Source organism: Rutidosis leptorrhynchoides, chromosome 9, assembly GCF_046630445.1.
Source record: "Rutidosis leptorrhynchoides isolate AG116_Rl617_1_P2 chromosome 9, CSIRO_AGI_Rlap_v1, whole genome shotgun sequence".
NCBI classification, from domain to species: domain Eukaryota; kingdom Viridiplantae; phylum Streptophyta; class Magnoliopsida; order Asterales; family Asteraceae; genus Rutidosis; species Rutidosis leptorrhynchoides.
The window spans coordinates 284903958-284916822 of NC_092341.1; the positions used below are offsets into that span (position 1 = coordinate 284903958).

At 34.9% G+C, this 12865-nt stretch overlaps 1 long non-coding RNA gene across 1 annotated transcript; it reads right to left on the reverse strand.

Annotated features, from left to right (window-relative positions):
* Positions 1–228: 228 nt before the first annotated feature.
* On the reverse strand, positions 229–6817 carry LOC139865620 (uncharacterized). The gene is made up of 2 exons (XR_011765038.1): positions 6681–6817; positions 229–588 (listed from the first exon to the last, which is right to left on the reverse strand). It is a non-coding gene; the product is annotated as an uncharacterized lncRNA (long non-coding RNA).
* Between the last annotated feature and the right edge of the window lie 6048 nt (positions 6818–12865).

The following is a 12865-nucleotide window of genomic DNA, read 5'->3' on the forward strand; positions in this document are numbered from 1 at the left end:
AAAAGTGTGTGTGAGAATCATGCCCCTTATTTTATATAAAGGATTAAGAGATTAATCACTCCTAAAGCCCAAGCTTTTATAGTCATTTAGATTTAGAAGCCATATAAATCATCACTAAAGATGCATATTCGACATAATTTGTTAGGGCAGCTTGCGTTACACTTTTAAAAGTTTTTTTCAGTTAACTTTAAATATATTTATTTGTATTATATAATATAAACCGAAGACTATAATAAGACGGAGTACAATTATTCGAAATGAAGTATTTCAACAGTACACACACGATACATTCTTCGTAAAACCGAAGAAATTTATTGAAACAAACTCTCAACTAATCAAGACAATAACAAAACAATTACTAAATGAACAAAATATAACTCCGATCCAAATAAAATTAAGGGCACTTGTCTTTGCCTTTAGGGTTCTTCAAGTCACGATAGCAAGGACATTGAGACTTGCTAACAAATGGACCCGAAGGAACACATCCATTGCACTTTCCGCAACAAATCCCACAATACTTTAGGCACCGATCTTTCCATCCGGATCTAGAACACCTTAATTCGCACTTATTATCGCACCCAAACTTACCTACGTACATCATCATTTATCATCATATCAGTTAGTTTAAATTATACATATATACATGTTGGAGGTTTTATTGAGATTTCGTGTAGGGTAAAATAATCGATAGCCGGATAAATCACTGAATCGTGGTATCACTTTCCGAAAGTAATTATTCGACCCTTATTGCCTGGGTTACACGAATATCACTTTGGGATAAGACAGAGATTAGTTCTTGTTATTGGCAGTAAACAAGAACTCTTTTGCATAAGAGTATTAAGGTGTTTTTCGTATATCTTATTCTCATAAATGATAGTCTCTATTTATAGGCACCCAAAAACAAGTATTATTCCACGATGGAGATGTTTCACTAACTAATTTCGTTTTCAAATCTAAAACAAATCCTTTACATAAAGTTGTTTGTTTTATTTCAAACATCCAAATCAAGGAAATCGTTTTCAAATCTAAAACAAATCCTTTACATAAAGTTGTTTGTTTTATTTCAAACATCCAAATCAAGGAAATCGTTTTCAAATCTAAAACAAATCCTTTATATAAAGTTGTTTGTTTTATTTCCAACAACCAAATCAAGGAAATCTAGATTAAATCCTTTTCATAAAGTTGTTTGTTTTATTTCCACCTAGTGCAAGAATAATACTTCCGTAATCACTCAAATTTGTGATAATGGAAAACCATTTTCGGGTCCGGGCAATCTATCACTTAATGGGTGTACACTCCGTACCTCCTAACCCATTTACAAGTATAGATTAAATCCCTCAATTACACTAAATTTCTAACAATCCTCCCCAATTTAGTGCAATTCGTTTCATGAGAATTAAACAAATTAAAACAAAAACTCATGCATAAATGAAAATATCTTGAAGATTGAATTTTCACCTTAGTACATTACACATTCCAAATATTCGAGAATCAGGGTGTTCTAAGAATTGAACCCTTCAACCCATTTTGAATAACTGAAAATAACATACACATAAGTTTTCAAATACTCTAAAGCTATCCTGACACTTTACAAGCCATGTGTCCATATCCTTTCATGAATGTATCCAAAGCTAAAAGTCCAAGCTTTGTTGAAGCGGCAAAACTTCACATTCACATAGGTAGTTCACTTCAGTCATGCACCTGCTCTTGCACTTTTTCAAATGAACTATTAAGAAGCTAGACTTCAACCTGACCTTCAGCAGGTCCGAGTACATACCTTACCTTGGGATGATATAAAATTTATGTACTCCAAATTTCTAAGTATAAGCCTTCCGCATTGAATTCAACTTCTAATTTTCATCAGAAGGGAATTGGGTATCTTATAATTAGAAATTTATGTGGACTTTAAACCCATCCCCACAGCAGACTTGTCAACCAAGTCTCTTGCCAATCCCTTCGTCAAGTGATCAGCTAAATTCTGTTGTGACCTTACGAACACTATAGAAATCACCCCATTCATGATGAGTTCACGAATCATACTATGTCTGACACCTAAGTGTCTAGACTTTCCATTGTACATCTGGCTATAAGCTTTTGCCAATGTCGCAGCACTATCACAATGGATAGACATGGGTGCTATAGGTTTAGGCCATAATGGTATCTCATGGATCAAGTTTCTAAGCCATTCTGCTTCTTTACCAGTAGCAGCTAAAGCAACAAACTCAGATTCCATCGTTGAGTTGGTAATACATGTCTGCTTTTTAGAAGCCCATGAAATAGCACCTCCCCCAAGCAAGAACACCCAACCACTCGTTGAAGAATGATCTTCAATATTGGTTATCCAACTCGCATCAGAATATCCTTCTATTACAGAAGGAAATCCACTGTAAGATAAACTATATGCCATAGTTTTCTTTAAATACTTCAGTACCCGCCTAATTGCTTGCCAGTGATGAGTACTAGGATTACTAGTATATCTACTCAGTTTTCCCACAGCAAAAGCAATATCTGGCCTTGTACATGTCATGGCGTACATCAAACAGCCAATCACCTGAGAATACTCAAGTTGTGATACAGCTTTACCTTGGTTAGGCATAAGCTTCTCACTTGGATCAACAGGTGTACTCACAGGAGTACATTCAAAGCAATTAAACTTTCTCAACACCTTCTCAATATAATGAGATTGAGAAATTGAAATTCCTTTGCTTTCACGTTTGATCCTAATACCAAGGATAACGTCAGCCTCCCCCATATCTTTCATGGAGAACTTTGATGACAAAAATTCTTTTGTTAAATCAACTTGACTTTGGTCAGTCCCAAAGATTAACATGTCATCAACATATAGACAAATTATAACTCCTTTACCAGAATCATCAAATTTGCTATACACACATTTATCTGCTTGGTTCAATCTAAAACCACTAGATAAAACTACTTCATCAAACTTCTGATGCCATTGCTTAGGTGCTTGTTTCAAACCATATAAGGACTTCACAAGTTTGCACACCTTGCTTTCATTTCCTGGCATGACAAAGCCCTGAGGTTGGTTCATATAAACCTCCTCATCCAAATCACCATTCAAGAATGCTGTCTTCACATCCATCTGGTGAATAACCAGATTGTGAATTGTAGCCAAAGCAATCAGCAGTCTAATGGTAGTGATACGTGCCACAGGAGCATAAGTATCAAAATAGTCAATTCCAGACTTTTGTCTAAAGCCTTGAATGACTAACCTTGCCTTGAACTTTTCAATAGTTCCATCCACCTTCATCTTCTTTTTGAAGATCCATTTGCAACCCAAAGGTTTGCAACCGGGAGGTAGATCAGCTAACACCCAAGTGTTATTGCCCATGATGGAATCCATCTCATCATTAATTGCCTCTTTCCAGAATGCAACATCCTGAGACCTCATTGCTTCATCATATGTTTTAGGATCATCATCAACATTGAAACAATATGAATATTGGGTAGAAACATCATCCCTAGAACCTTCAACTAAGTATAGTTGAAAATCTGGTCCGAATGATTTAGGTTTCCTTTCTCTTTTGCTTTTCCGAAGCTCAAGTGACTGATCAACAGCCTTTTCAGAGACTTCATCATTACAATCCTTATTGATTCCATTGTTACTTGGAATCATATCCTTTGGTCTAGGTATAGATGAAAATCGATTTTCATCAAAGATTGCATCCCTTGAATCAATCACAGAATTGATTGAGACAAATTCATTAGGCTCTATTACATAGAACCTATATGCCTTGGAATGTTCAACATATCCAATAAAAATGCAATCTATACCTCTTTCACCTAAACTTTTCTTTTTGGGATCAGGCAGTCTTACAACCGCCCTACAACCCCATACACGAAGATAATTCAAGTTAGGTTTCCTTTTATTCCAAAGTTCATAAGGTGTAATCTTGTTTCTTTTGTTAGGAACTCTATTAAGCAAATAACAAGCTGTTAACATAGCTTCCCCCCAAAATCCTTCACTTAAACCCGAATAGGATAACATGGAATTAACCATTTCCTTAAGGACCCTATTCTTCCTTTCAGATATACCATTTTGTTGTGGAGTATAAGGAGCTGTGGTCTCATGGATAATACCAACGGATTGGAAATACGATTGGTCAATGTATTCACCTCCCCTATCTGTTCTAAGTCTTTTAATCAAAGCCTTTTGTTGTAATTCTACTTCAGTTTTAAATATTTTAAATTTATCTAATGCTTCATCCTTAGTATGTAACAAATAAACATAGCAAAATCTAGAAGCATCATCAATAAAAGTCACAAAATATTTCTTGTTTCCTAAAGTAGGAGTAGCATGCAAATCACATAAATCACTATGTATTAATTCCAAAATTTCAGTATCACGATGTACATTTTGAAATGGTTTCTTAGTGATCTTTGTTAACATACACGTTTTACACTTTTCATTGTTCATGTCAAAAACCGGTATTAATCCATCTTTAGACATATCTTGCATTCTTTTAAAGTGTATATGTCCTAGTCTAGCATGCCAAAGTGTAGAATTATTTATGCTAGAAGTAGATATAAAAGCAAAATTAACATTCAAGTGATTAATGTTAAGTCTAAACATTCTATTGCATAAATAACCAAAACCAACAAACATACCATGTTTTGACAAAACAAACTTATCAGATTCAATCACTTGTTTATAACCACAACAATTTAACACACTACTGGAAACTAAATTTTTTCTTATTTGTGGTACATGCAAAACATCAAACAAACAAATAGTTTTTCCAGAACTAAAACACAAATCCACACTTCCACGTCCATGAACAGAGGCTGTTGACTCATTTCCCATATGAAGAATTGATCCATCAGTCACGGACTCGTAAGTCTTGAACCAAAATCTATCCTTGCATACATGGGTGGTGGCTCCCGAGTCAACCCACCACGCGACATCATCATCCTGCACAAAATAAGCCTCAGATATATATGAAACATAATAATTCTTATTTGAATTATTAAATATATTCTGACCTTTCGAGTTGTGGTTGTTTAAACCATTTCCCGAACCGCTTGTGCTAGATCCTTTGGCATTATTATTACCAAAAATAACCTTGCAATCCTTTTTTATGTGTCCAGTTTTACCACACTTCCAACAAGTCAATTTAGACTTCTTGTTCGGATTAGCCTTGTTATAACCTCGATGTTTACGTTTGCCCTTTTTGTCATTATTACTAGTGAACTTTTTATGTTCCACCATATTGACAACAGACGTACCAGCAACTTCGTTGCTCTTTGGCTTGTCATTATCCTGCAACCTGAGGGATTCCTCAATACGCAGATGACTACCCAACTCAACAAGAGTTAACTCCTCCTTCTTATGTTTCAAAGAATGTTTAAATTCTTTCCAAGATGGAGGTAGTTTATCAATTATGCTTGAGACTTGAATAGACTCATCCATGTTCATCTTATGTTGTGTGAATTGACCAAGTATACGAATGAGCTCATTGTATTGTTCCAAGACCGGTCTAGAATCGACCATCTTGTAATTATTAAAATTACTAACAAGGAACTTTTTACTAGAAGCATCCTCAGACATATACTTGGTTTCTAAACAGTCCCATAGTTCTTTAGAAGATTCAACATTTAGGTAAATATCAAAAAGGGAATCAGCCATACCATTGAGGATTAAACCTCTAGCGATGTAGTCATCGTTCTCCCACTTGCACCTTTTCCGAATTTGTTCAATAGTGGCATCATCACCATGATCTTCAGGAATTGGTGTGCTGAGTACGTACACCACACTCATGCTGCTCAGAAAGAAGTGCATCTTCTTTTGCCATCTCCTAAAATCAATTCCCTCAAACTTATCAAGTTTGGAGAAATTCGCCGTCATGTGTTTCATCGTAGCCGCCATCGATTATAACAAATAATTACTTTCGATTGTTGGAGGTTTTATTGAGATTTCGTGTAGGGTAAAATAATCGATAGCCGGATAAATCACTGAATCGTGGTATCACTTTCCGAAAGTAATTATTCGACCCTTATTGCCTGGGTTACACGAATATCACTTTGGGATAAGACAGAGATTAGTTCTTGTTATTGGCAGTAAACAAGAACTCTTTTGCATAAGAGTATTAAGGTGTTTTTCGTATATCTTATTCTCATAAATGATAGTCTCTATTTATAGGCACCCAAAAACAAGTATTATTCCACGATGGAGATGTTTCACTAACTAATTTCGTTTTCAAATCTAAAACAAATCCTTTACATAAAGTTGTTTGTTTTATTTCAAACATCCAAATCAAGGAAATCGTTTTCAAATCTAAAACAAATCCTTTACATAAAGTTGTTTGTTTTATTTCAAACATCCAAATCAAGGAAATCGTTTTCAAATCTAAAACAAATCCTTTATATAAAGTTGTTTGTTTTATTTCCAACAACCAAATCAAGGAAATCTAGATTAAATCCTTTTCATAAAGTTGTTTGTTTTATTTCCACCTAGTGCAAGAATAATACTTCCGTAATCACTCAAATTTGTGATAATGGAAAACCATTTTCGGGTCCGGGCAATCTATCACTTAATGGGTGTACACTCCGTACCTCCTAACCCATTTACAAGTATAGATTAAATCCCTCAATTACACTAAATTTCTAACAATACAAACATCAAGTAATTAAATTAGACAAGAACAAATATAGCGAAATACTTGGAGCAGGAACTGAAGCAGCAGTTGTAGAAATCGCGTTAGCCGATATGAAGATAAGAGCAAGAAGTAGTAGTAGTACAGTTAACTTCATTGTAAGTAGTGGAGTAGTAGTGTATTTGTTTGTTTGATTGATTGAAATTGAAATTGAATTGATGGTATGGTAATTAAACAAGTGTTACAGGTAGTACTATTTATAGTTGGAGCAGTATCCGCGTTTGGTGAAGTTGGCCATGTGACATGTCCCAGAAATAGTCATATTCAAATTCAAATTTAAAACATAAATGCACATATTTGTTATATATATATATATATATATATATATATATATATATATATATATATATATATATATATATATATATATATATATTTTTGTAAAAATATTAATATGTATATTTATATAATAGAACTAAGGTTCCGGTGGTTCAACATAAAGCAGATCAAAACGATCTGTAACGGGTGTATTGGTCACAGACGACCAAAACTTCATGACACTCACTTTATTCGTTCTAAACACACTGAACGACTACATTAAATACAGAGCGAGTACATTAAGAGTTACACTTAAATGCCAAACAACAAACACCACCTTACCTAAGCCTAATACAGACACATAAACCCGACCCCGTATCCAACCTCGCATCATCACCCTCCGAAGCCGCCAATCCAAACCATTCACCGGGCAATCCAAGAACACCTAACTCGAGGCCTATTTACCGAAGTCAACAACGCCGGCAACAACATCAAGCATACTAAATACCCAACGACAAAAAATGAAATGAATGAACCAAATCAACCGCAATATCAATACCAAATGTACATATTTGTTACTCATATATTATTACTCCTAATTTATTACACAAAGTCACAAATTAATTGTCCATTATTTTTTTTCCCAAATTAACTGTTCACTTTTAAATATGAAATATAGATTTAATAAAGTTTACCATATTATTTCTATTGAGTTAATTGAATTATAAAAGTTAAAGAATATTTTAATTAATTTATTGAGGGGAAAAATATAAAAATTTAAAAACAAACAACAGAAATAATTATATTTCATAAACTGTATAGAGTAATACTAATTAGTGACCTCATTTTTGTCATAAGCTAGCTGTATGTAATATGGGAGGTGATATTTCCACCCTTAGTTTTACTACATCCACTATATTTTTGTTACATTGCCTAAAATGCCCTTACAAGATCTATTGTATCTAAAATTCATTTCCCCCAAAGCTACTGTTAATATATTATACGGAGTATGTCACTTTTCTCGAGTACGTGTATAGATCTTGAAGCACCGTGTTTCATACCACTGCCACCAACGTACAAATCCCATCGCCGGTGGTTGAGGGTTTGGCGGAGGTGACTGCATAAAAGGCCAGAGTTGAGGATTTCGTCGGAGGTGGCCGCCGGAGCTCATGAGGTGGCTGCCGGAGCTCGGTATCTTCGTCTGAGTGGCTGCCGGAGCTCGGTATCTTCGTCTGAGTGGCTGCCGGAAGATGGTGGTAAGCGTGGTAACAATTGCTTTATATCTACTTCAAATAATGTTTTATTAGATTAGATTAAGATACCATGTTTACAACGGGCACCTCGGAAGTAACCCTTTACCACCACCGATCAGATCTGTACGTCAGCGGCGGTAACGATGCTTCAAGATCTGGTGACCGGAACATCTGTATGGCGGCTATACCAATTTACATACAGTCACTTTCATTTCTATCCATAAGCTTAAATCTATTCGTTACATTCCATCCATCACCTGTTTATATTCAATATTATCATCATCATATCCCTAAGTAAGAAATAGAATCCTATAAATTATACATGTATACAATAGTACTATACTATTAAAGAACGTAATAAAAAAAAAAAACTTTTCAATTTCTTGTTATTTGAGGAATTGATAGAAATCAAAACAATGATAGCTACCCACTTTATAATTGAGTGATTGAGAAGATAGTCCTCCATTTTAATAAAAATACAAGCAATTAGAAGGTGGTTTACCATATTATTACGGTAGTAAATAATGATTGAGTAAGTAGAAACAAATGGGGGAAGAGAAATAAACAGACAAAAGAAGTGAGATGTGTTTCAAGAAGTGGGATGTGGAACAGAGAAGTATTTTAGCAAGATTAGTAAAACGTACCACTCCGTATCCTATAAGGGCAATTTGGGAAATGCAATGAAAAAGTGGTGGATGAAGTAAAATTGGGAAATGCAATGTAATATATGTTTCCCTGTGAAAAATAGTACGAGGGGAGGTGTATTTGCCTAATATTCAATCATGATATTTCTTACGAAGGTTCCTTTGTTACATTTATTGTTAGTGAAAAGTTCTTTTTTTTTTTTTTTTTCCTTTTTAAGGCAGGGTAATTTTATTTATTTTTCTTTCTCTTTTGCAATTTTATTATCACCAAACCAAAACGAACATTTTTTTTTTCAAAAGCAATTTTATTAAGCAATTAACCACGAAAGTACAAGGAGATAGATGCCCAAACAAACCGAACATCTCAACGAGACAACACAAATAAATGAGGGTCACAAAGTGGGCAACCTACATTACCTACTCGACTATACAAACACGAATGAATTAGTTCAATACTTATACTTGCTTGAACTAATAATCGTGAGTTGAAAAGTAGTCCAATTGGGTTGGAAATCCAAGTTAACCACTCGATATTAAATCTTTTTGCTCTCGGATGAATCCACTCGAACAATTTTAATTGTATCTCATTTAGCATCATAGGCGCGTTCCACTTTTTACCATGGAACACTAATTTGTTACGAAGGCTCCAAATGAAATACAAACAACACCACACTATCGCTTGCCAAACCATGTTTCCTTGACATGTCACCGATGCTATACAGTTTCCATTTATCAGATCTGATAAGTTGGTGAAAGTATAGTTCTTTAAACCCCATCACTTGAATATTCGAATCCAAATTTCATTTACTCGATTAAATCGGAGGAGTGAGTGTTCCACCGATTCCAACTCGTCATCGCATAAAAGGCATCTAACTCTATGAATATCAATGCCTCTTTTGTCGAGTTCGAGTCGAACCGGTAGCCTTTTTTTGTGCTCTCGAAACGAAGATCTCCACTTTTTTTGGTACGAGTACATTTCTCAAAGTGCTATGCTGCGAAGAAACTGCTCCAGCATGTTGCTTTCGAGAGTGATCGTGAATGACTTGACTGAAAACAGCCCGTTTGAAGCAAGACACCACTTCCATGAATCTGTTGACCTGCAACATAAAGAAGTAGACGAAAGCAATTCAATTAACCTTTGTAGTTCCCCAGCTGTTCTCCCTGAAGGCTCTCGGATCCAATTCCAAACAAGCGACGAAAACCCATCAGCTTCTTGAAACCTGCTTTTGATAACCACCTGTTTTTCTGCTTCCAATCGAAATAGACGCGTGAACAAGTTGTTGAGTTTATCCCCACCAATCTAATGTTCTAACCAAAATAAAGTTTAACCACCATCACAAATAGTCTTGATAAACGAATGCTTGAAAGGAACCTGCAACTCTTTCATGGAACATCCTGCATTTATAATATTACACCAAACGGATGAAGAAGAGAATTGAGTGGCCTCACTCCCCGTCAACAACCCGCCACAAGCACCATAGATACTTTTGATAAGCTTGAACCAAAGAGAGTTATTCTCGATTTTTAAATGCCACAAATATTTCCCAAGTAGAGCAAGACCTTTGCATTTTAGAGACCCGGCATTTAAACCCCCCCAAGCCGTAAGAATTTTGAACATATTCCCATTTTACTCAAGCAATTTTTGACCACGAACCCGAACCGCCCCAAAAGAAAGATCTTCTCAAACTCTGAAGTATTTTTTTTACACTAGACGGAGCACGAAATAGCGAAAAATAGTACAATGGAAGACTATTAAGGACCGATTTAATTAGCACTAATCTTCCTCCGAATGACAACAAACGCATTTTCCATCCAGACAGCCTAGATTTAAATTTATCGATCACCGGATTCCAATTATTTACCTTCGACATATTTGCCCTGATAAGTAACCCTAAATAAGTGAAGGAAAATTTTCCCACTTGGCAACCCATGTAACAAGCTATAAGATCAATTTCCGACATCTCAACACCTACCCCAAATAAACAACTCTTTTTAAAGTTTACCTTCGAACTCCGAGGAGAGTTCAAAGCATTTCAAAAGATTTCTAAGGTTTGAAGCATTTAATCTACTCCATTCGCCAAAAAAGATAGTGTCATCTGCATATTGGAGATGCGATATTAACACCTTATCTTCACCTACTTCCACCCCTTTGAAGAGACCTTTTTCTAAAGCCGTGACACCTAATAGTTTTATTCTTTATATTTTACATATTATTTTATCTTACATACATACAGTAAAGTAAGGGTTTAAAAGAAATTTATCACATTATTTTTATCATTTTATGAAATTAAATAATTAATTTGAAAGATCTCATTAAAATAGTAGACAATTATTACTATAAGAGCACTGGGTGTCCCCTGTCTCTTTCACTGTCGATGAAATTGACGGGCTAAAACACCGCCCAGCCCCATCGTCGATTCTACCGTTCTCCTCCCATCATTCCCCTAGCAATAGTGGTTTTAAATTTTTTTTTCCTTTTTAAATTATTCTATTTTTTATTGGTCCACGTCATACTCGATCTTGAAATGAACATGGAATTGGACACCAGAACCACACCCCACTCTAATCAATTTTAAGGTCCATTTTCGACTTTGAAATAGACACTGAAAATGAACTACGAACACCTTGCGCTCTACAAATCTACAAGTACATCTAGATATATACTAAGGTGAATAGGAACTATTTACAATTAGTTGAACCTATATTATGCTACCCGATTTTAACTCTAACGAAAGAAAGTGATAATAAGCATGAACTCGTGTTTAGTAGTCATTGGTGTCAATTAGTTGTCATATTCTTTCTAGAAATTCAATCAAAACTTTTTATCTGAATCTCACTTATTATGGTGGGACTGGCCCACAACTTTTTTCCGAACACATTCTAATTTCTAGCTATCTAAATTAAATATCTCTATGTCCATTCGACCGCTTAACATAATTTTTTTTTTTCAGTTATCGATTGCTAAAATTTTCCAATCCATTGAGCCTCACCATCTATAAACTCTATCTCAAATCTCCATGCGTGCTTACATAAGATTAGTGCATGCTCTACCGTCTCTAAATTTACGTCACACATAGGACAACTTACCGAATCTAGGTCTATTCCTCTTCTATCAAGTTTCAATCGCACATGTAATTTTCTTTTCTTTGCTCTCCAAACGAGTACACTAATCTTTTGCGGAAAAAGATTGTTTCTTGAAGTTCTTCACCATGATCCCTTCCCCTAAGCAGAATCACATCAACTGTCTTGATATTCAATTATCCACTATCATTTAAAGACCACTTCCACATGTCCATGTTCATGTTAAGATTCACAAAAGTATATAAGACGTTAGAAATCTCAATGAGTTCTCCGCTTACACCCCCTTTTAGATCCTTTGACCATTTTCATTTTCCCCTTCATGATCCGTCCTTCCATTCAACTCTATCCTTAATGCACGTTGTATTTTCGGTTTTAAAACCATAAAGTCACTTGAATCTTTCTTTAAGTCGGACTTCCTCTATTCAAATCTCATCTCAAAAACTAGTATTCACCTCATCACCAAGAGTCTTTGAATTGTTAGACTTAATATTTATGCTTTATTATTATCACCTATAATAGTATGTCTTATCCTATTTATGATTATCGATTTAATAGGCATTATGATAATAAACTTTTGGAGTGATCTTATTAATCATCCTCCTAAAAAATCTTCAGTTATGAGACTCTTAAGATTAATCCCAATTAAACAATTATTAAATATCATAAGGAAGCGTAATTAAATAGTCTTGATGAGAGACTATTAAGATGCATACTCCTTAATGAATGATACACTATCCACATACGCACGCACGCACGCACACGCACAGACACTCACACACACACAAAGAGAGAGTCTTATGAGCACCTCAGAGGCTCTATTACAACACATAACTTGTAATAACCCTACTTTTTCCGTAAATTTTTACATTTAAATATTTAATGACCGTTACTTGACTTTCGTGTATTTGTAATATTTAATGACAGTTACTTGACTTTCGTGTATTTGTAATATTTA